The sequence below is a fragment of the Ctenopharyngodon idella genome, chromosome 2 (genome assembly GCF_019924925.1).
Source record: "Ctenopharyngodon idella isolate HZGC_01 chromosome 2, HZGC01, whole genome shotgun sequence".
Lineage (NCBI taxonomy): Eukaryota > Metazoa > Chordata > Actinopteri > Cypriniformes > Xenocyprididae > Ctenopharyngodon > Ctenopharyngodon idella.
In genome coordinates this window covers 15,526,828-15,552,921 of record NC_067221.1, presented here as the reverse complement: position 1 = coordinate 15,552,921, position 26,094 = coordinate 15,526,828, and the positions used below count along the sequence as shown (strand labels likewise).

At 37.1% G+C, this 26,094-nt stretch overlaps 1 protein-coding gene across 1 annotated transcript in view; it reads left to right on the top strand.

Moving 5' to 3' along the window:
* Window positions 1–3,869: 3,869 nt before the first annotated feature.
* LOC127502037 (protein FAM110B) overlaps window positions 3,870–26,094 on the top strand; it is a 41,691-nt gene continuing 19,466 nt past the window's right edge. The window contains exon 1 of the mRNA XM_051874446.1: window positions 3,870–4,018. The gene's annotated coding sequence lies outside the window, so the exon portion shown is untranslated. The remainder of the gene's footprint in view (window positions 4,019–26,094) is intronic.

The following is a 26,094-nucleotide window of genomic DNA, read 5'->3' as shown; positions in this document are numbered from 1 at the left end:
TTCACGTCGTACCTAACAACGCCCTTCAGCCTTGACTTATTCACGATACAGCACAGCCTCTCGTACCTTATTGCTTACATATATCATGGTCTGTTATTTTTTCAGTTTCATTTTCAAGTTTGTTTTTCATTGTTTCTTGTTTCTCTTGTTCCATTTTCCCAGCTCATTATTGGTTACCATGGTTTTTGATAAGTTACTCATACCTGTTTCCATCTATCATCTACATATAGCCTAATATTTAAATGTATATACAGTATATATAGTGATGTAAAAATATATATTGCTATATTGCATCATCATTGATATCAGTTCTGTTATTTTGTTTATATGTGTGTCATATGTGTGTTTCATAATTTCATATTTAATTCATTTCAAATTTCAAAACATTATTTCTGCAATTGTAATTTCTGCACAAGTGCTTTAATGCCACATATGTGCAGCATTAAATTGTAAATGCACCTTTTCCTGGTATATGCTACTTCATATGGAGTTTCTGTGCCTTTACTGTGTGAAGTTAGCAATAAACTGATACTGTGTTAGACTAAATCAGCTTAATTTTAAAAATCACACTGCATTTCAGGAGCTTGGAGTCAAGCATGTGGAATAGAAGTGGCGGCTGGTTCAAGAGTGGGTCATCTAGGGCTTTTCCTCATGGGACTAGAGGCTGAATGTCACTTGTAATCTGCTCTCTCAGTGTCAACACAATGTCTGGCGGCTCCTTCAGCACAGCGTGTAGTTCTCTTGGAACAACAAACCCACATACGGAGAGCATATGCTAATGCCTCACTCATTGCATTGAGCGTATTGATGATTCAAAGCCAGATAAAAAAGAAAACATTAAGTGAGAAAAAAGAAGGTGATACAATAACACATCATCAGTGCATATCTGTTGTACATTTTAGGAATACACAGACAAATTACCTTATAACATGCAGTAGGTACTTATAGATTAATTATGTTTAGTGACAAAAATGTAAGGGAACTCATAGCATACAGTGCCACTTTTGAGATTAGGTCATTTTTTCTTGATTGAAATAAGCATGCATTGTGTCTAAATAAAATAAAAATTAGGATGTAAATACAGTAGAAGGATTTCACTCTGTATATAATGAACTTAGATTTGCAAATGTGCAACAATTGTTGATATGTCTTGAATTTAGTGATGTAAAATGATGTTGAGTCTGCCTCTGCCTGACAACAAGAATTCCAATTTTCAGCTCAGTTTAGCTGTTGCTTGGTAACAGGAAGGTCTGTGAAGTGAAACCCCTCAGAAGCCTGTGCCGCGAACAGAGCCCTTTTGAGAGTAAAATATCACTAATATCTCTTAATGTCGAATGTTTTTCCTCTTTGAACATGATAAGAGAAAGATCAATGATTAATTAGTTAAAGAGATTTGTTTAATGACAGTCATATGTTACGTATTGATGTCAGAATGACGAATAAACACAATTTCAAGGACCTTATTGAGCAGTTCTTCAAATTAGCAAGTAAAAACATGTGATAGGAACAATAGCAGCAAATGTTATATGACAACATTACAGATTCTGCTACATCTTTTACAGATCCCATCCCTCTTTTTCTTCTTAGAGAAATAGCTTCTTTGTTTAGTAGTATGAAGAAAAATGAGCAGATGAAAAAGATGCTCGCTTCTTTAAACAAGCTGCATTATTCAGACAAGTAAACAGAAATGCTGTAGTACTTTATCTAGTCATTCCAAAATCAAGCTTCACTTGAACTTTTCATATTAAAGAGCTCATCATATCCAAACCTAGCCTATAGGTGGCATGACTCGTGCAATGTTTAAACAGGGCTCGGAATTTAAGCCCCATCCGCACAGTCGAACAAACAGCCTTCATTTGACTCGTACATGTACAGGTGTTTGACGCATGCGTAGATTTGAGCAATCTCTCGCCACGAGTTACAACTCATGTAAACATCTTTGTATTCTAGAGTTGTACAAATGAGGGTACTTTCTAACCTTCATTGTCCATTGGCCTCCATTGTCGCTGTAGCTTGCATGCATTCCTGTCTGTTTTGTTTATGCAGTTTTTCTTTGACTACCTTGTGAATCGACGCCCCCAGGGCATGGTTGCCACCTTGTGGATAAACTAATTATTGCAAAAAAATTAAATGCGCATGTGCGACATGCGCTTATGCTCAAAATCCGGTGCACTTAGGCCCTGTCCCAAATGGCACCCTAAACCCTCACAGTCTTCCTCTGAGTCCGCACTTTCACAACGTAATGCTGCTTTGACTGCCGGGTAAAGTCCTCTGCATAGCTCACAGTCTTGCAGGCTCAGCAGAAGTGCGCATCGAGGGCGCATAGCAGCCGCAAAGGGGGCGCTCACGAGCACCCTTCTTTAAGCTTAAATGACGAATGGGACACCCTACGGTCTTGTGGACTTAACGGACACGCGCACGCAGTGGCCATTGTAAGTCCACAAGACCGAAAATGCACATGAAGTGTGCCATACAGTACGCGTACACTCTTCTGATGAAGCAATTCGCGTCACGCGCACTTGTACGCTGACCCTCGCGTACGCGTAAAAAGTGTATATGGGGTGGATTTCAGCAGTGGCGTGTAACGCAGTCATTCTTACTAGCCATTTTGGCAGACTGAATTTTATATGTACAGTTTTCATTTTTCATTATCTGAAATAATAAACAAAGTGTGTAGTGTTGTCAAAAATATAATTTTTTCAATACATATCGATACTGAAATATCTGAAACGCTTCCAATACTCTTTTTCTGCATAGTAGATAGGCTACACGATACCAGTTGCGCTTTCTTGCTCTCTCATCTCTGTGACAGCGACACACGAACCCACCTTCCCATTACTCACTTGTTTAATTTGCTTCAGATGAATATTGTTGGTGTTACAGGGCTTGAATTTCAGTGTGGGACTGCATGTATTGCGCGCAATTTCTCTCATTCCCGCAGATTTTGTGCACCCAAAGTGTGCGCACATAAAGCCACCTCTCAGTGCTAAAATGAGTTCCTTTTCACTGCTCATTGCGCTTAAACAGTTAAATACACACAAAATACCCGTCTTGGCAAGTATTCATGTAAACACAGTTAGTTATGTTTTAAGTGAATGTAAACAGTTGAGAAACGTGTAACGATCTGCACATCTGTGCATTAGGTCTTAAAGTGACAGCGATATTTATTGCAATTTTCCCCCATGGTGTTGATGTCAAAATTGTGGCCAGTGAAAATGCTGAGTGGTTAGTAACTTTGGAAAACCACTAGCCACAGTGGCTGGTAATAATAATAACAACAATAAAATAACATTTTCCCTTTTGCAATTTCATGCAGATTTTGGCAATTAAACTAGGTGTATGTTAATAAAAAAAAAATAAAAAAAATCCAAATAAATAAATTAAAGTAGCCTAAGCATAAGCATAAGGAGTAGCCTTAGTACTATTAAAATAATAATTCTCATACAAGTTTTTTTCTTTTCTTTTTTTCTTAAATATATTAAAATACATTAGACAGAAAACATAAAAACCTGTCCAAAGCATCATTAGGTTTAACCCTAATAATTTTACCTAGAGGTCAAGTTCATTATTTATGCTTGACATTTCATAGAACGGACCGCAAACTGCGCTCATCAGCTGAATGTGGTAAAGGTAGCGGTCCCTTTAAGAAAGTTGGACAGCAGTATTTTGAAAACAGGGGTGAACTGTTAATTTAAAACTGAAAAGTCATTGTACACAGAATGTATGTATCGCATATTTAATCTATTTATTAAATAAGCGGACCTCTTTTTCCTATACTGTAAAACTGGAAATCAGCTAATTGTGTCAACGGGAAATAATATAGTCTGTTTGACCGTTCCCCCCTCTTTCGCACAACGGTCTGTCTATTCTGGATCTAAGGCTCATGATGCAGCGGGGTTCAATAAGCTGGTAGGTGCTGCCCAACGCAAGGTTTTCAGCTCCAATCCACTGCGAATGAGCACGGAAATATACCGCAGCGTCCTCATTCATTTAAAGTCTTCACGCGCAAATCATAAAGGTAAGTTCTTTGTAATTACTATAATTTTATTTCACGCTGTTTTTAGGATGCGTCAGTGTCTGTTTAGACCTCATAACAGCCCATTCAATAACAGTCTAGCATCCCTCACCTATTGTTCAACTCCAGACATCCAAATTCCATGGACATGAACACTGGCAATGACATGTTGCATGTGATTTTGCTGCGTTACGTTTATCTTCGTGGATTTTGATATATAAGCAGCATATCTAAAGAGCCATTCGCTCAATATAGCTAGTGTTTGCATTATAATCTTCCTCCTAACTGCATTTTGCAGCAAAAGGTGGAAATATTGCTGTTGTCATGAAACCGCATGGATTACAGAGCAGACAGACAATACGTTTAAAGTAACAGCAGGCTTTCCCCCCATATATGACTTTATTTTCTCCATTGTAACTGTCTGAAATTGTATGCATGAGTCTGGCATCTTGTATTGTGTTGAGTGGGCTATCGATTGTCTATCAGGACTGTTATTAATGTAGTTCCAAGCATGCCAAACACAGACTCATAAATGCCTTTTTCTTTCTCTTCTCATGCTTGTCCCTTAAATTGTATACTGTTTTAAGGTGTTGCTAATGTCTTGGATCATTCTAAGCTTTTAATTTAGGTTTGAAGGGTATCAGACAAGCCGTAATGACAGCTCGCCTGTCGTCGCAGTGCAAAATGTGGCACTGGTGACCTGTTGTGTTTATAAGTACTTGTATAAAATACAGCTGCTCAAACCAGATTTAAAGGCTGTTAGACTGCAGTTTGCTGTCTGTTTGGATTAGGATAGCTGCTGAAGGGGATGATCATAAGTTTGGCTCACACTTGTATCTCAAAATTCTTGTTTTGAGAATTAGTCATTGGCCAGAATTGCACTATATTAGGTCATTTGGTTTGAGCAACCGCAGACTAATGCTTGTTTTGAGCACAAGAAAGTGGCAGTCACTTTTAAAGCCCTTTAAATGCCATCTCTGTTGGTTCCCTCAGAAAAATAGTCAGTTTAAACGTCATGGATAGCAGGGAAACAATGCTTGCATAGTTTGGATGAAAACATAAATAGGCTTATTAACCTTTAAAGTCTGCATGAATAGGAAAAAAAAACCTTGTAATTCTTAATCAAAATGTCGATCTTCTGGTGAATTGACAGACTTCGCTCTGTTGATGTATGCCGGATTTCTCCAATCATTTAGTCCACCATTTTCTTACAATCAACTTGAGCTCACGTTCAGATTTCATCCACTAAACAACAGATGTATAGAACCAAGGTTTTTCATTTTCGATAAGCCGTTTCAATCGGATGTACATCACAATATGGAAGAAACGATCTGTCAATATTTCCTTTACATCGCAACTTTAAAAGGGAAGAGAAAACTTTTTTGAATGTGTCTAATCTTAAAGAATGTGTGTCCAATCAGACTCTGTGGTATTTTGGCACAAATACATGTCATGTTAATATTTTTACATATTGTTGGGCTAAGACTTTATTGTATAAAGTTCCTGGTAATATTAATACATTCCATGTTTAGTTTAAGATAGTTACAGTTTTGAAGTGAGTTGGGTCACCAAAAGCTAGGTTTTGAAGTCGTCATGAAATCAAAATTGACCCTATTTACTTTGTAAGCGCATATTACTAGTCTTGTGGTGAACAATTAATCCGTGCACAGAAAAAAATAGTTTGTCGTGGTAATCTTTAATCAAAATCTGAAAAGTTACTTCCGGTCTGGAATGGCGTTCCTTCTCTGATGACGTCAGTTTGACGGCTTGGGTTGAAAACGCTTAAACCACTCCCCTCCAACCGTTAGTCTGCTATGAGTGAGAGATGAAGAGGAGGAATACTAAAGTAAAACCCTGCCCTCTATTCAATATTCCGTTTCACTTGGAAATATGACAAAACACTGGAGAAAAGTCGTTTGCAACTTCCGGTTCACGGGGACTTTAAAACAAAACCGCTGGTTTATTTAATGTAGGTAGTCTTGCACAATTCTTGATTAACTTTATGCCTTTAGTTTAATTAGGACGTTTGCTGTTCTTACATTTTGACTACAAGCTACATTGCATCAAACTTAAGAATTCTGTACTAACACAACAGGAATGTAGCGCTTTCTCTTCTTTGGCGGCGTAAGAAGGGATGTGGAATGAAAAGTGCAGAGCTGGAACAGTGTCATGGGATTGTAAAGCCATGATTATATGAGGAATGCCATGATGACTTCAGCAGAGATGCGGAAATGAACTGCGTTTAGAGGTAACAGATGAAAATGCAGTTAGAGTTTTTGTCAGCGCTCCTCTTAGGGCTTGAGGAAATAAAGGGCTTTAGTACAGTCTATTCTGTGGCTGAGGAATTGTCTTAAAAAAAAAAAACAGCAGAGCAGTCTATGAATAGCTGATTTTGACATCATATTGGCACCTTGCATTACATGGTCGAGCCAGCTCCGATTGGATCATATTTTAAGCGGATGATCCAGTGGGTCGTTCAGGGTGAGTTTTGTTGTTCACATGTGGAAAGTCTTGGGCATTTCAGTCTTCTCACAGTATGAATGGTGAGTCACAGGATAAATCATGAGAGTAATTAAATCCAGTAGGTATATCAGCTTTTCAAATGCCTCCCTCTTTTTGCCATTGCAAAAGCTGCGAGTGAATTTAACCATGATTTCTTTTAGACTTCTCCCTTCTGGCAGCCTAGTTCATTTGTGTCTGTCATGCAGCTCCTTATATACCCTATATATTTGTATTTTATTAAATATAAAAGTTTAATAACAATTTACTATAAATCAAAAGAAAAAACACTTTCACCCAAAGCTGCTGAAACTCCTAGTCAGTCCCTTTTATAAAGAGTAAAAGCTTAAAGGGATAGTTCACCCAAAAATGAAAATTCTGTCATTTACTTCCCCTCAAGTTGTTCCAAACCTGTATAAATTTCTTTGTACACAAAAGAAGATATTTGGAAGAATGTTTGTAATCAAGCAGATCTCACCCCCCATTGACTACCATAATATATTTTTTTCCTACTATGGTAGTCAATAGGGGGTGAGATCTGCTTGGTTACAAACATTCCTCCAAATATCTTCTTTTGTGTACAGCAGAACAAAGAAATTTATACAGGTTTGGAACAAATTGAGGGGGAGTAAAAACTTTTCCTTTAAATGTACTGAGCCATATCCATGAAGACACCTGTTATGATGTTGCGTCAGGTTAATCTGAAGAGCAGAAGATGGGAAGGAAGTGGACATATCCATGCGGTCATGTCTCAACATGATGATGTGTCTCAGACTGGATTTATTTCATGTCATGGAAGAACTTAATAACACTTATGGGTTATGGATATGGTACATTCAAACTCTCTGCAAGATATTATCAAAATTTTGAGAAAAAGTAATAATAAGGGCTATCGAGAGTTTTTTTTTTTTTTTTTTAATATCAAATTAATTACTTGACAAGCCAATTAATTAATCACAAATTCAAAGTTTACATTATTGTGGCCTCAAAAGCACTGAATAGACATTACAAAGAGTCAGTATATTGCTTGTTTTATTTACATATCATTGAACATAAGACATCAATGGCCACATTAATCATGTCTACCAGTATATCGGCCACACTTACCCTTAAATGTGTTTTGATTAGACATTGTTTTGTGAGACTTATAATAAAGACAAATCAATATCCGTTTTAATGGCCAGTAACTTGACCGATTTCACAACAACACTAACTAGTTTGGATGCCCCCTGACCGAGTAGTTATTAGTGGTGATGAAATACTTTTGGGCCCAGGTTGCATTATTGTGGTTTCATGTTGCCTTTGTGTTGTTTATTCTCCAGGGGCGATTTAGGCCCATCTGTCTGACTCTTCACATCAATAGAGGCCGCAGATGCGTAGCCTGACCCCCAGCAGGCCTTTGTAATGTGCCCAGGCGTGGCGTGTGTTTGTTTCTGTGTGCGTGCACGTGGGTATGTAGGCTCCATACTCACTGTTTTGTTCAGGACGTGCCACCGGTCTGCTTTAAAGGGTCCTTAGAGTAGGTTGCGTGTTAGTCACAACAGACAACACAAAGATGTAAAGCTGTCTGTGATGGTGCTGAGTACAGGTGTCCTGTCAGCAGAATTAACGCTCTTTTGTCTGCATACATTACTATCAAAGCTCTGATTTTTAAGTCTACAGGACTTAACAATATTTTTTTCCTGCTGATCTAGTGAGGTCGGTAGTACAGATTTTTATGTGATGAATTTTTCACTAGCCTCACTGCAATAAATAAATGATACATTTTTTTAGCAATATATTTGATGAGTTAGAAATGTATTTTGTTTTTCATTAAATATTAAGTTTTATTTATAAATCAAATAGGGATACACAATATATTCATATTATATTGATTATTGGCTGTTTTACTCATTTGAATTCAAGGGGTCCTATTATGCTCATTTACAGGTTCATAATTTTGCTTATGTGGTTTAAAAAAATACGTTTACATCATTTAATGATCAAAAAACAAAATTTTTCTTATAATTTACATTGTTACCTGTTTTCTCCTTCTGTCTAAAAGCTCTGTTTTAATTTTAATTTCTTTAAAACCCGCCTTCCGAAAAGCACAATCTGTGCTGATTGGTCAGCCAGCCCCAGCCTGTTACTATTGTCTATCACTTACAGCATATATCGGAAATGTAACGCCCCTTACCGTAACCAGAGAGTATCAGCTCTGGATTCTTGCAAACCCTACTGTAACTACGTTAACGGGCATAAGTTTTGCCATATCAGTTTGAGCCCGAGTCCAATAATGACAAAAAAAGTCAAAAAGTTGAACAAGTTGATCAACCCGAACCACTTTCGCAAGCACGACTTGTGCAGGACATTTCACAGTAGTAATTCTTTATTTTATACCTCTTTTACATTTCAGATGTGATGTTTTTGTAATTGTGTCATTTATAACATCTGACCTGCATCCAGGGGATTAGTGAACATAAGCAGAAGCTCAACCGAACCTAAATAACGCACAAGAACAAACCTCTCAAACATGCTGCGTAACCAGTGAGGTTAATTCTCATGTGTTACACAGCACGTTTGAGCTTCTAGAAGAGGTTTGTTCTTGTGCATTGTTTAGGTTCGGTTGAGCTACTGCTTATGTTTGCTGATCAATGTTTACATGCGAGTAAAAGCCTAAATTAAATCTGTTCATCATAAAAAGGGATCAAGTCTCTTCAGAAAATTTGGACTAAACCGCTTGATTCATATGAATTAGTTTTCCTATCTCTTTATGAACTTTCTGAAGTGTCAAAGTGTGAGTTGCAAAGTAGGACTAGCAACAACTATTCGATAAAATCGATAATGAAAATCATCGACAACGATTCTCATTATCGATTAGTCGGGCCTGCCCACAGTGCACGGAAGACTTCCGCCAGTTACGTCAAATTACAGCACTGAATAACGCATTTCTATGGACAAAATGCATCTAAAAATAGTGAAGGAAACAGATTGAGCTGCTGCAGGAAAGGTTCGTGATCAAAGCTGATCAAAACATGAGAATTCTTTATTTTAAGCTTCAAGCTAATGCATTAGCATAAGGTCTTGCCCTGTCAGGCGCTTTGACAGATGCATATGCGTCCTCAGCGCAAAACGTTTATTCTGTGTCTGTATCCTTATCTGTAAATGTCACAAATTCACGCGAACATTTACATTTTGCATAAAGGCTCATCCTGACAGTCTGCGTTAAACTTCAAACTTTACTGAATGAGCGCCGGCGCGCGCACCCGCATCAGACAGATGGGACGCGGGAGAGAGGGAGACAATTAATATTCAGCACAAAAATATTCATTTTGCTGAAATATCTGTTGTTTAAAGTTAAATTTAGATTTAAAAATCAACATGTCATTCAAGTATTTTATGAGAGTAGTAACTGTAAAGGGATAACAACATGTAATTGAATATAAATGTAAGACGTTTCTTATAGCCTATTTACAGGATAAAGAAATGACAGTAAGAGGTGATTGTGTCCAGAGTGAATGTGTGTGTTCCTGCAGAACATTTATCTTGCCTGTTGGTTAACACTGAGTTTGTGTTTTTCTTTATCTTTATTACTATCTTCATTTTTAATGTAGAGTAGAGATTTAAACTGTATACAGTGCTTAACAAATTTATTAGACCTCTGCCACCCATTGTATGGTTTGTGCCACAGCTGCCCTAAACTATCAGTATTGGTGATTACTAAAATCATTTTTCATGTTTCTGTAATGGTTAATGGTGAAAGCTCTTTAGTTACAGCAGTATTTCTAAAGCTACAGTATAATTATTGCTGTTATCCATGAATTTTTTATTTTACTGTTTTACAAGAAAGGCAGGAAAAAGTAAAACACTTTGTTTTTTTTCTTCAGATGCCCAATTACAGTCAATAAGAACAGAGATTGTTATTAAGTTTTTTTTTGGATATTATGTGTGAATATTTAGAAACTATTTAGTTGTTTCAGTTTATTTTCCTAATAAATGACAATACCACTTTTAGTTTTAAAAAAGTTTTGATAGATTCCTAAAATATTTGTTCTCTCTTCGTTATGACAGGTAGTCTAATAAATTAAGCTCTGTATGTTTTTATAACATTCGATTGGCACATTTGTTTGAAGTACTTTGGAATGTGCAATACTGTGTTTTTTTTTTTTATCAATAAAATAAAAATAAATAAAATTAGGATTTTTTATCTGATTAATCGAAAAAAATAATCGGCCAACTAATCGATTATCAAAATAATCGTTAGTTGCTGCCCTATTGCAAAGGCAGTCTATGGAAGGAAATCTGACAGCATTCTGTCATCAAAAAGATCTTCATTTGTGTTCCGAAGATAAACGAAAGTCTTATGGGTTTCAAACGACATGAGGGTGAGTAATTAATGACAGACTTTTCATTTTGGTGAGAACTAACCCTTTAACGGTTGCTTGTGGCAAAAATGCCCCCAAAAATTAAAGGATTAGTTCACCCAAAAATGAAAATTGTCATTAATTACTCCCTCATATCGTTCCAAATCCGTAAGGCTTTCGTTCATCTTCAGAACACAAATGAAGACCTTTTTGATTAAATCTGAGAGCTTTCTGTCCCTCCACAGACTGCTTCACAACTGACACTTTGATGCTTCAAAAAGTTCATAAAGAGATCATAAACTAATCCATAGGAATTTGGGCTTTTACTCGCATATAAACATTGATCAGAAAACATAAGCTCAACCAAACCTGAATGATGCGGAAGCTCAAACATGCTGCGCAGCACGATAATGAACCTCATTGATTCTCGTATGCGTCAAGCAAACATGCTTGAGCTTCTATTTACCACAACTGATGTGTGAGTTGATCAATGTTTATATGTGAATAAAAGCCTTTTTATTCTTAAATTAAAACCGTTTATTCTTTTATTTTTTAATTAAAACCATTAATAATATAAGGTGATCGTGTCTCTTCAGAAAATTTGGACTAAACCGCTCAATTAATATGGATTAGTTTTACGATCTTATTATGAACTTTTTGAAGCGTCAAAGTGTCAGTTGCTTAGCTGCCAGTGGAGGGACAGAAAGCTCTCAGATTTCATCAAAAATATCTTAATTTGTGTTCCAAAGATGAAAGAAAGGCTTATGGGTTTGGAACGACAAGAGGGTGAGTAATTAATGACAGAATTTTCATTCATGTTTTGTTCCTGAAAGAATCAAGATTTCTGAACAAATTCATTTAAATGAATGATTCAATGACTCACTTATTAAAACAGTGAATGCTGCCACCTACTGGTGGGTTTCCACTGCACCCCACTCTGGAGTGCAAGTCTGTAAGCTAGGGGCACAAGTGTTTTTTTATTTATTTATTTATTTTATTTATTCATTATTTATTTCCTCTCGCTGTGTGCAGGCTCGTTTATTGCCTGCAAACATACCTCAATAGCCCTTTTTTGAAATATCGTATTACAAATACATTCCTTGTTGCAAATATTACTATGTTCTGTCAAAAAAATAGACCGTATGCTCCATTTAAATGAGTTCTCTGGGATTGTTTGTCCTGCTTTGTGGCGTTGACGTGTTTTATATATTATTTCTTTATATAATAAAGAAATAATTTATTTCTTTATTAAAATATATATCACCCCAGCAAGCCCAACCCAAAACATCTTCCCGTGCCCCTGTCTGCACTGAACAGCATGGTTCAGAATGCAGTCGTTGAGATTGTTATAAATGTTAGGAAAAATTTGTTAAAATGTATTTTTAAGTTCGTCTGCCTTAGGAAGGCCGAAAAAAGGTGGTTTTGATTGGATGTGGGAAAAAACAGCATCTTTTGGACATGACGAGAACACACTAATAATAACGCAATTCAACCAGGTCTTGCACAAGGTTAACAGCAAAACATGAAAATAATGTGGCTACAACCCCAATTCCATTAATCCATTAAAATGGTGTTATTGCTTTTCTTATGTCCTGTTTTGGGCTGATAGATTTAGAGGCCCTATTCTTACATAACTGCTGCAGACATTTTACAGGGCCTGTTACTAAATATTGCTTTGATTTTATAGAATGCATCGACAAATAAAATCCTTTCGCAAGCACAGCAGATCAGGCCTTTATTGAATCTCTCAGCACTTACTCTAGCTCAGGCCTTGTCGGCTCATATCATAGAGAAACGTGATTGCATCTTGTTTACAGGCTCTTGAGAAATATTTTTGCAATTAAAGTGGCCCAACGCTGGGTCAGCTGTAGGAGGATTAAGGCCACACTGCTGCGAGTGTGAAGAGCTCAACAGAAGGTGTTGATGAAAGCAGCCCTATGGAGGTGCTCCACAGCAGATGGCATACACACACTGAAATCTGGTGTTAGGTGCCAGGTCACATTCCTTCTCCCACTTCCGGAGGATTATTAGAAATCATTCAATATGTCTCTGCCCGGGTGATGATCTTTATTTGTGGCAGAATTATAATAACCTGCTTTTATTGGCTATAAGAGGTGATGGATATGGACACAGAGCAGGGAATAGTTGTCACTGTTATGTTCTCAATAATCAGTGTAATGAATGTATATTGCTATCCACACCAAACCAATATTTTGCTTGTAAATATTGAATGAGCCAATCATTTCACAGTTGTGAACACAGTTGTTTCAACACTTGTGAACTCATTTCACAGCAGTCGCTTACATATTGGAATTCTTTCTAATATACCACAGTCGCTTATAATGGTGTTTCTTCAACTCTGGGCATTTTTGGCCTTTGTGGGCTTTTAGAAACACATTTCTCAAACTAAACTTATTGAAATGTCAACAATGTCTGAAAATTTTGTCTTTTGTTCATTGAAATTCAGGTAGAAAATGTCATTCCACCATCTCAAATCATGTTTTATTTAGTAGTGGAAATGACAGTGGTGGAAATTATACTTTTGGATTTTTGGAATTAAATGGCTTGTTCTTTTGTCTTCCTAAAGATAATTTCATTGCTGGCATTTCATGTATCCTAATTACATACAATTAAATCCTATTTCTATCCCTTTTGTATAATTTTACAAAAGTGAAGCTTGAAATAAAAATCTTAAGTGATATAAACATTCAAGTGAAATATACCTTTTCTTAGTTTTTTTTTTTTTTGTGCTCATTTCATTTTAAGCATAACACTATAGTCTCATTGATGCAGGATTGTTGTTTTGGGCCTTTGAACTTTGGTTCAAAAATTGGTAAATATTTTTCACACAACACATATTGAAATAGTTTGTTTAATTCACCCTTTGCTTAGGTTATCATAGTTTTAAAAATGTTAATATTTTTATGATGTAATTTAGCATTCAAAGATTTAAAGGGGATCTATAATGCCCCTTTTTCAAGATGTAATATAAGTCTCTGGTGTCCTCAGAATGTGTATGTGAAGTTTAAGCTCAAAATACCCCACAGATCATTTATTATAGCTTGTCAAATTTGCCCCAGTTTGGGTGTGAGCAAAAACACGCCGTTTTTGTGTGTGTCCCTTTAAATGCAAATGAGCTGCTGCTCCCTGCCCCCTTTCTAGAAGAGGGCAGAGCTTTAACAGCTTTCTCTTTGGTTGCTCAACAACAACAAAGCTGGAGAATCTCACGCAGCCAAAATGACGATTGTCAGTAACGGTGTTCAACCTTACATTGTTCAAACCGGAGTCGGACACTGATGGAGAGACTCAGGAACTTATAGAATGCAACTGGACATTTCTGAATGGTTAGTGGATACATTTATGTATTTGCTGTCGAGTTGATTCAACTCATCAACTAGCATGTGCCGTCTAGTTAAACTTTTGTGCAAATCCAGCGTTGAATTGACCCTCGTTTGTGAAGCAGTCTGGCGCAAAATGACGGCATGGTAACAACACTCTACTACGACAACTCTTCCTCTTCTCTAAAGCAGCCCAACATGGCCTCACCCCCTTTGTTGCGTGTTTTCGGGTGCAGGGTTTATGTAAATTTTAGGGTTAGTGATGTCACTAACCTGGGAAGAAGCTTGTTGTAGTCCCTACCAGCCATTTGTTGTAGTCCTTAAACAGAATCCTTTAAAAAAATCTCCCTTTGCATTCAACTTTGAGTGTCATAACTTTGCAGATGTTGTTTATGCTCAAACAGCAACATTACAGAAAATAAATGAAGGCTGGGTAAGAAGTTTTAATTTGACCTGCACACTACAAAAAAAAAAAAAAAAATGTTGCAGTCAAAACAAAAGTTTTAATATTAATCAACCCCTGGGACATTTAAGTGTCTGTATTAAAGAAGCGCTCATAAATGTTTAGTCAACAGTGAAATATGAAATGTTTCATTTATCATTATACATTTTAATTATGTAAACAAGCAGAGTGCATTATAAAAGTAATGTTGAGTTAAAGTAATTAACTCTGTGAGGTTTGTCTGACTGCAGGATTAAAATGTGACCCAAATCCTCTGGACAGGATGAAAAGCATGCATGAACCTGTGATTTGTGTTCGTATTTAGGGAATGGGCTCTTAATTATACAGTTAAACATACCATGGTGGTGTTCACAGTAAGATTCAAGCAATTTCTGAGATTCATCTACCTATTTTAACTTTTTCTATATGAAGGAAAACATTTGATCTTGTGAGGATTTTGAACCTATTATTTCCCATATTCTTTCCTGTTTCAGTCTCATTTCAGACATTTTCAACATAAACAATAGGATTAGCCTTACGTGTGTGAGAGAAGCACAATCACCCTCCATTTTAGGAATACTTAAATTCTCTAGGCTTTATCCAAAAATGAAAAATCTCCCCATCTCTCATTTATTAGTGCTGCATGTCTAGCTGAATGAATAAAATGTCTGCAGTCTACATGATCTGCCATCTTGCATTCACATGACTGCTTTTACAGAGATCAACAATAAAGGAATTTAAAAAAAAAAAAAAAAAAAGAGAGAGAGAGAAGAGGATCGGCGAATAGTTGGGAGCGCTGGCAGAGGGCCAAGCACGACGTTCAAACGGTGACCTATTTCATGTCGTCCAGAGTGTGCTAGACTAGAGGAGAGATGAATTACTGTCTCTGTTGCCATCTCATTTCAGGTGCTTATTTACTTGGCACTGTTTGTGCTACATTCTGGAATATATCTATTTGCTAACAGCTGCTTTACATTATATGCAATGTGCATTATCCTTTTGATGACCCTCATGCTATGGGCTGTTATGTGATGGGGTGAGACTGTTATAGTGACTACTAGCTTGTCCGCTGGGCATCTAGTAGCAAATACATGGTGGTGTGTCCAGTTAATGCACCCTGGAGGTTGTGTAGATGTTTACATCACTGAGTTGGCTTGAGTCAGTCCTGGCCAGTGTAAAATTGTGCCCAACCCCCAGGGTCGGTTTAAGTGGCAGTGCATTAGCATTCAATCCAAATGTCAATTCTCATGGTGGCACATCCAGTTCTCTCTGGTGGCACAGTATTGGCAGAAATGCAGATATGTTGCCAGTGAACAAACACCCATAAATGTATGTTTTTTTTCTAAAATTTTTGGGTACTTTCCTTTGACTTTGTTTTTATATTGAATTAATTAAATAGTCTATCCCCAATCCTTCAAAAAGAACATGATTATTTCCCCCTAAAATGAAAATTGTCATAAAATTATCAAAAATTGATATTGTTTCAAACCTGTATGACTTTCTTTCATCAGTAGAACTCAAAAGGAGATAATTTAAAGGTACACTATGTAACTTTTGGACCTCTAGCGGCTAAAAAACAAAACTGCATGCATTTTGTGGGAGAACATTGTTTTGGTTGTGCTTTGGCTCTGCGTGACTCTGCGGATGAATATAGTTATCCTGCTGCTCATAAAACATTTACTAGGCTTAAGTTATATAACCAGTTTAGATGGAAAGGATATCAAGCTGACTAGCTGAAGACGTTACTGTAGCTATACCCATTAATAGACACTGTATTTCCTTGAAAATAAATTCCAGCACAACAACCAATAATGAAAAGGCTTTACAGTGAACTCTGTTAGAAAGCTACATATGGCAATTTATCAGTTCTTGCCATCTCCAAAAAGCCAAGCCATTGTTGATTCTTGTTTTATTACAAGCTCTGTCGTGCTCTCTTGTTGCCAGTAGACTCTCTTCTGTTCACCGTTTTCAAAAAATGGGTGATTCCCCAGAGGTTTAGCCTGCTCCATGTCAACATTTCTTGCTCTATGTGACCACTAAACTATGACACTCCCACATCATACATGCATCAAAGTAGCTGGAACAACATTTTTTTTTTCTGTTCACGGATATGACCAGACATGCACGGGCGAGTGACATATGTACGCAATTTCCCACAAAAAACATCCCCCAAGTCTAAAATATAAACACTTATAGTAGGCTTACCAAAGTGAACCATAGTCAGTAGTAAATTGTGACTCAGATTTTGACTAACACTTAACAAATCACCCGAGTGTGTCAGCTAAAAAAGTACACGTGGTTTGCTGGTCATTTTCCAATTGGTTTTGGTGTAAAAGTAATCCAACCCAACCCACGCAACTGCATACTTCAGTCATTCATCTGTGCATGTTTATGTCATTTTTGTATATAAAGACATCAGGCTACTACTATATGCAGTGGAAGGTGTTGTAGTAGCTTGAAGCCACAACAAACATCAAACTGAGAAGTGTTTGCAAGCAAAAAAGGAAAGCGACAGTACCTGTAATAAATCATGAATTAACATAGTTTGCATACCACATCACATTTGCTGTGCACCGACTAGGTTCACAAAACAATGTTTATGTTGGTAACAATGCCAAGTCTCTAAACCAGTTACTGCTTTGGTCTATTTGCCTATAAATATCCATATAAGCTGCTTACCTACTCATAAGACAAATTTTTCAAATATTTAACTTTATTTTGTTAGTTGGGAGAGTTTTGACATTTGCACCGATAAGGCGATCATCTGTAACCACACAGTGGTTCATCTATGCAGAATAGTGGAGCCAAAGCACAACTTAATTACCAAAACAGCCTGTAATTTTCTGTTTCAACCACTAGAGGCCTAAAAGTTACATAGTAGCTTTAAGCAATTTTAATAATCAAATCGTAGCAGACGACAGTGCTCTCCTGTGCACCATTGTGTATACAGGTTTGAATGATGGCGAGTAGGAATGACATGATGGTGAGTAAATGATGTCAGAAGTTTAATTTTTGGGTGAACTATCCCTTTAAACAAACTATTTTGTATTTACATTAAGACTTTATTTACAGTATAAGGGTGTGCAGTTTTTGAAAAAAAAATCCATTAGTGTGTTGCGCAAGACACTTCAACTTTATAGCATGTTTGTTGGATGACTAGTTCACCATCGTCACCCATTTCTGATTATTTTGTATATTTATGAAGCCATTTGTTCTTGTTGGTTGGTCATTAAGATGTTTGTGATTTGTAGACTCTACTATTTATGTGTGAACATTTGTTCAGAACTTCAGACCCGAGGACATTACAAAGGCATCCAGACAGTCAGGCTATGCAGAAAAATAAACTGCACTGACAGATATTAGGCTAGGTTTCACTCAGTTTTGTTTTACAAACAAGAAACTTTACAATATTTGGTTTGGGTCACAAAATGGCCAAATTCTCACAATTTTCAACACAGCTCCAAATGACTCACTAGATGTTGTTAAATATTGCATATGAATCACTGTCTTTGATGTCAACTTAGTCCTTTCAATGCTTTGCCTTTATATAACATCATAAATCCTGAGATGAAATTGCTGAACGATTCATCTCAACCTGATGTTAGCGTATCTTTTCTCTCATTGGTCAGTTGTCGTTACAGTCTAGACCAAGGTCATTAAAACCGTTTTTTTTTTTTTTTTTTTTAACTGAACTTTCTGTGGGCAGTGAGAGCGGTGATGACACTGTAATCCCATTGAAATCTGGCCTACAATCTCTACTGATGCGATTAAGATGTTTCTCAACTCTTTATGCGGTAGGCATTGCTTCTAAGCTACAATTAGGCTATGTTTCTGTGGGCCTATACATGACCCATACGTGGTCCTCCGGCAACATATTGCACTTTAATAAAGTCTTTGTGATGACAAACATGTTTTTTTAAGTTGAAGATTAGGGTCTTTCCACTTAAAGACAGAGGGTAAGCAGTTCAATGTGCACCTGTGATTAAGGAAAGCAGTCAGATTGTATTAGACTAATAGAAGTTGATTGAGGGCTAACTGCCATCCTGGCTGGTCTATCCAGTCAGTAGTAAGATTTCGTTTAGTTTGAAGGACGCTGTCATTCTGCTGCCACCGTTACGGGACTAAACCCGGCAATAAAGTATGTCAAAAGATGTGTACTGTGATTCTGTGCTTCCTTGTACGCCAACTTTGGAAATGTGTCATTTCTGTTTGGATTTCAAAGGAAACTTCATCACGTGAGTATCTTGTGGTGGTTTTCTGAGTTCCTAAAGGTGTAATTTTTTTTTTTATTGCAAACAACTGTTTGAGTGATACTGCTTTCTCTTTGTCATTACCTACATTTGTAGTTCAGCCTTACTAAATATTAAAGAGTTTGTGATTCAGTGGTGGGCTGCAGAGATACCTGTATTATTGTCTGTCTGGATGGATGACTGCCAGAATTAATCTCTTTATAAATGACCATGAGAGGATTATTCAGATTCAGACCCGTTTCATGTGGAGAGCAATAAATCACTTCAGCAAGCGATATGAGTTTAGCATTGAACAGACCCAAATTATGAAATGCAAAGTCTACTAATGATGTGTAGGGGATTTCTTTAATCGAATGAACAACTTCTGGTTGGGGGGGAAGAATATCTTTCCAGATTGCCTGGTGTTAATTGTTGCTAGGGTCAATTACATTCTTTTTTCTTTTGTCCAGATCTATCGTTCATTACAATAAAAAAAATAAATAAATAAAAATAAATAAAAACGCTAAAAATGTAATTCAGTGTTATGCAGTGACTTGAATATACATCTTGTTTATTGAAAAATAATTTTGACTTGTAAAATTAATTTTACTTATTAATATTTGAAAGACTTTTGTCCCCCAAAACATAGGGATGCACAAAATATTTTGAATTTATAATTCATGTTAAGGTAAAAAGTATTTTTTTTTAAATAATAATTTTCAAAAAAAATTTTTTGAAAATGACTAATATGTATACACTCTTTATACATTCATGGTGTTAAGGAAAATGTTTTATATTATTATATATTACTATAAATAATTATATATTATTTCTATTAAAAGTTTGTGGTCTGATTTTTGAAAGAAAGAAATACTTTTATTCAACAAGGACATATTAAAATGATCAAAAATGACAGTAAAGACTTTTACATTGTTAAAAAATATTTCCATTTCAAATAAATGCTGTTCTTTTATTTTCAAAAAATCCTGAAAAAAATCTATCACAGTTTTCTCAAATATTAAGCAGCACAACTGTTTTCACCATTGATAAGTAGGAATAGTTGTTGAGCAGCAAATCAGCATATTAGATTGATTTCTGAAGGATCATGTGACACTTAAGACTGGAGTAATGATGCTGAAAATTCAACTTTAGGAATAAACATTTTAAATTAAAATAGAAAACAGTTATTTTAAAGTGTAATAATATTTCACAGTATTACTGTTTTACTGTATTTTTGATCAAATAAATGCAGCCTTGGTGAGCATAAGAGACTTCTTTCAAAAACATTAAAAAAATCTTACCGACCCCAAATTTTCCTTTCTTTTATCTTGGACAGTCTGATTTGTCATTGACCTACTAATTCTAGGACAAGCAGTCATACTGTCAAGAGTTTTAATGCATTTATCTTGTAGATGCTCTTGAACATTTTGAAAGGAATTCCAACCTGCTAACAGTTTTTCCAGGTGTGTTTCTAAACCACACGAGTACTGTGAAGTTCAGATCGTTTCTTTTAATGATGTATGTCCTGTGATGTAGTGGAAACTTTGAAACAGCATCAAACACATCAGCAACAAGCTGCATGTTCTTTCTCTGTGGAAAATACATCCCCATGTACAAACGCTTGCTGTACTCTCAGCATGTTCACACAGTGTTCAAAAAACACAACTTGGAAAAAGGTGAAACTGTGCTTATGGAGGGATTAAGAGCTCTGACTCACAGTGGCCTTTCTCTGAGCCAACCTTCCCCCATACTGAGACGATGCGAGAAACATCCACAGGACCATGCAGTCACAGCCGCTTTATATATGTTGTTCAGCTCTAGTGCTGGATCGTTTACATCTGAGCAGGCTAATAGTAATTGAAGAACGTGCCTTTATGATTTACAATTTATCATTATGAGCAGAAGTTGTAGCGTCAAAGAGGTTAAAATGTACTTTTTAACATGTATGCAGCAATGTCACATGATGAATTCATACTTTGACTAAATTAGCACACACTAAGCCAGTCAACAGACTCATTTAAAGGAGCTGTAAGCAATAATAACTATTTTGCTAACCTACACCAGATTTGGCTAAAGAGTAGAGGTTTGGCTGCCTAGCATGGTTGAGATAGAACATGCGGGTAGATGCTGTAGCTACGCCATCTGGAGCCAAAAAGCATTTTTTTTTTTTCCGACTGACAGCTGTTTAAAAGTTGCCATGTGCTCTGACATTTTTTCAAAGCATTATATATATATTCTAAACATTTCATGATATTATAGTAGATGTGACGGTGACAAAATTGCTAGTTTTCTCATTTTAACTTGGGATAGAAATAGAAGTGACTTATTGAGATGAATGGCAATGCTAACGTATGGCTGCATAGAAAGTAACATGAAAGTAAGGTTAATAATATAACTTAGATTACACATTTTTCAGTTTTACTCAAATTAGGGTGATGCAAAAATGAGTACACTCCACAACAAAAACTACTACATCTAGTACTTTGTATGGCCTCCATGATTTTTAATGACAGCACCAAGTCTTCTAGGCACAGAATGAACAAGTTGGCGACATTTTGCAACATCTGTCTTTTTCCATTCTTCAAGAATGGCCTCTTTTAGAGACTGGATGCTGGATGGAGAGCGATGCTCAACTTGTCTCTTCAGAATTCCCCATAGGTGTTCGATTGGGTTCAGATCAGGAGCCACTGAATCACTTTCACCCTGTTCTTCTTCAGAAATCCAACAGTGGCCTTAGATGTGTGTTTAGGATCATTGTCATGTTGGAAAAGTGCACGACAACCAAGGGCACGGAGTGATGGTAGCATCTTCTCTTTCAGTATAGAGCAGTACATCTGTGAATTCATGATGCCATCCATGAAATGCAGCTCCCCGACACCAGCAGCACTCATGCAGCCCCACATAAGGACACTGCCACCACCATGTTTCACTGTAGGCACCATGCATTTTTCTTTGTATTCCTCACCTTCGCGAAGCCATACAGTTTTGAAGCCATCAGTTCCAAAAACATTTATCTTGGTCTCATCACTCCCAGTAGTCTTCATCTTTGTCAGCATGGGCCCTGGCAAACTCTAGGCGGGCTTTTTTGTGCCTGGGCTTTAGGAGAGGCTTCTTTCGTGGACGGCACCCATGCATGCCATTCCTCTGCAGTGTACGCCGTATTGTGTCACGGGAAATAGTCACCCCAGTTTGGCTTTCTACTTCTTTAGATAACTGCAGTGAACTTGCATGTCGATTTTCTTCAACCCTTCTCATCAGAAGACGCTCCTGTCGAGGTGTTAACTTCCGTAGACGACCTGGACGTCTCTGTGAGATGGTTGCAGTTCCATCTTTTTTAAATTTTTGTACCACTTTTGCTACAGTATTTTGACTGATGAGTAAAGCTTTACTGATCTTCTTGTAACCTTTCATCACAGCATGAAATGGGAAGGGGTTTTAACACCCTTTTATAGTCAACTGTCTGCTAGACACCGGTGTAATGAATAATTAGACTCACCTGTGGTTGAATTCTTGTTAAATTAGACATTTGTAGTCTAAAATTTAGCTTTGCTCCAGAGACTTTCAGTGGGGTGTACTCATTTTTGCATCACCCTAATTTGAGTAAAACTGAAAATGTTGTTCTCGAAGTTATATTATTAAACTTACTTTCATGTTATAAGTTAAACAGATGTTATATAAAACTTAGTCTTGTCAACATTTTGGAAATTGTTTGTGTTCATTGTTACTTTTCAAAGTGGGTGTACTCATTTATGCTGAGCACTGTATATGGGAGTTTACAGCAGTGATGATAACTACATTCTATAGATAAACTCGCACACCCGTAAATTTTCGAGACTCCGCATTTTCGGCGAAGCCTGGATTGGACAGCTAGTTTTCTGTAATGTCATACAGTGCGAGAGAGCTGCTCTGCACTGAATGCCGGTTCAGTAATTTACAAAGGCGTGGATATAAACTGCATCTCATCTCAAAGTTTAATGTTGTAGCCCAGGGGCCTCTGGTTATATTAAATGTACAGCAGAGCAAAGACATTTATACAGGTTTGGAACAACCTGAGGGTTAGTAAATGATGACAGAATTTTCATTTTTGGGTGAACTATCCTGTTAAGGCGCCCTTGATGGTCCCCAAAATTATTTGGTTACCAACATTCTTCAAAATATCTGATTGTTTCAATCATAGTCAATAATGTCAGGCATTGTCATTTGACGTTAATTAACTCATGAAATTAATCAGATATATACACAACATTAACGTAATTTTAAAACTTACATCTGCACATAGTCAAAGTGATTCAACTGACAGTTTAACTTCAATTCTCTGGACCACATAACCAATAAAACCAATCAGACCTCAAGTTACAGCCCACAATGGTGCCCTAACCAATTAGAGTTTAAACTTACACAATCATAATTTTCATGAACGATCATCACTGTCACTTGCGAGTACACAAGTACTAAATATCACATGCCCATTCCTACTAGTAACTTACAGCAACAAAGTTGCAGATAGTATAAACTGGGCTGAAGACGTCAGTGCACTTGCTCCATGAGGTCATGGAAGAGAGAATATCTGACACCGCGGTTCATGTTTATTGTTCCTGCCATGGATTTTTAATTGGACAGAGCTGAGAATCCATTGTGTATTCCATGACAGTGGTTTGCTCAACTGTGTTCCTCCACATTCAGGGAAGAATGTGGTGTTGTGCTGAATGCTCTAGTTTTTGTGTAAGAATGAATATTGAAGGTAAAGTTATGATGATGACTGTGGTTTTAGTGAATAGACTGGGTGAGGTCTGAATCCACAGCGCCTTTGTCCAGCTGGTCCACTTATTAAAAGAACAGCAGTATCAGGTTTTCTTCGAAAGATTTAGTTTATGAAAATTTAATACAGCTGATACTCGGTACCGGCCTCAGACCGGCTGCTGCTGTCTGCCGACACAAGCAGCTGGTTGAGGGGCTGTAATTAGATTAGAGAGGAGTGGGTGGCAGTGGCCAGACGAGCGTGCGTGAGTGTGTGTGTTTCTCTGCTGGTGTCAGAATCACGCACACAGCTGATGTCACGACTGGCTGGCTGAAATCCGGCACCCTGAGTTGTGCGGCCCATACCGCTGATGGAAGGTGTGTGATGCCATCAATTACTCTTGCTCTCTTCCTCTCTCCTTTATCACTTTTTGTCTTTCTTGCGATGCATATGGTGGCATTTGGGACATTGCTTTGTATTTATTATTTTCTATAAGCAAACAAAAACAAATAAAAAACACTTAGTGTTGACTTTATCAAAGTATTGACCAAAGACTGCATAAATGTCAGATACATATTTCAAGATCGATCTGCTCATCCCAATTTCATGTCATTTGATAATTAATGTGTATAAGTATACATTATATGTGCTCAGATAATTTTATGTGATGCAATGTGCACTAGTGTTTACATCTGAGACTCAATTTCTTTTTTTCTTTTGTTCATATTGTTATGATTTCAGTGGGCTACTCTCTCCCTTTTGATATGTTGTGAGACATTTTGGGTAGCTGAGAGGGCGAAGCAGGGATCAGGAACACACTGAAGAGTTATTTTGCCTAATATTTTACTGCCAGGCGAATATTTCTCTAAGTAGAGTAAAATTTCAATGAAATTAATTCCCATTATTTGACCCAGCATTTCTCAGTAATTATGGAATAGAGCATGATTAAATACAGATTAGCTGGTTTATATGATGCATGACTCTGAGGAGCTTTTGTTTCTAGTAAACAGAGACCTAAGTGCCATTATTCATAAGAGGTTATTATGTACCACCCAAAATATCTTTCAGTGAGTTCTTGAAATCAGCCTGAATGGGCAAACACACTGTGGATTATACAGGCACACATGTGTCTCAGCGTGCACACGTCGCTGTTGCATCCGGATTGTTTTGTTTCTGTCGAGTCTCCAGCTGGTTTTCACGTGGCATGGCTATTTGATATTCCATCCATCATTGATTTATCACAGCTTTACATAATAGCAGCACTGTCAATGCTAATACTTCATCAAAACTGAAATACAGTACATTTGACAAGCGTAATGTTCTCTTTGAAATCAGAGATTACTGTTTTTAGCTCTTTTTTCACTTTGCACAAGACTCAGCAAAAATTACTATTATTATTATATTTGTCATGGTGCTATAGCATATTAGCTGTCTACTAAAACTAAAGTATTGTAAATACATTTTTCATTAAATATTTATGTAATATATTTTCTTCTGGCATATTTAAAGGTGCAGTAAGTGGTATTTGAACTACGCTGTTGGACATTGTTGTTATTTGAAATCAACCCAAACAAACACACCCCTCTCTTCATTGCTCCGCCTCCAAAACTCACACTCCAATCCTAACCACCCTGCTCTGAGTCAGTCTCGAACCCCGGCCCAATCGCTGCTGGCATGCGAGGCGAGTGCACTACCAATGACGCTAAACACCTCATTCTCTAGCGGCCGTCAGTGCGCAGTGGTTTACCTGCACAACTCTCACTATCTGGCCACTGTTACACATGCAATGCGAGTGGATGTCTGTTTATCACAGCTGACGCACAACAAAATGCTTCACGAAAAATAAAGCGCAGTTCATGAATGAACGACAAGGAAGCACAAAAAATGAACATACAGTACACACGAGTAAATACAAAGTGTTTGTTGTTAGTCGCAAACAGCACAGCAGCTCCAGACAATCAAAACCCAGTGTACTCGCATGAGAAGCAGGATCAAAGCAGTTTTTTTAGGCCTTCCCTCTTAGCTCTCTCCAGCACTGGAAAGCTTTTCTAATATAAACCGGGTCCTAAAGCGCTTGCCCAGCCATAAACCTTCATTCCAGTGATATTCTTTTGAGCTCTTTTGTATTGTCCCATTTCTCGTTCTGCAGTTTTTTTTTTTTTTCTTCTTATTTTTAAATCTCCCTCTTGCTCGTTCTCTCTTCTCGACCGTCATACGCCCCCTGATGCTGTTTGGTTAGACGTTTGTTGTTGGATTCGGCCCGACTAACTTTCAAACAGTGAATTTGAAATATCACCCTTTAAAAGTATACTCTAGTGGTTAGTCTAACAAAACCATGCATTTTGCTGAAGAACATTGTTTTGGTTGTGCTTTGGCTCTGCGTGACTGTGCGGATGAATATGGTTCTTTCTCATAACTAAAAAAAGTTTAAACTCCCTGGAGGTTTGAGATTTGGCGTGCTCCATATCAACATTTCTGACTCGTTGTGAC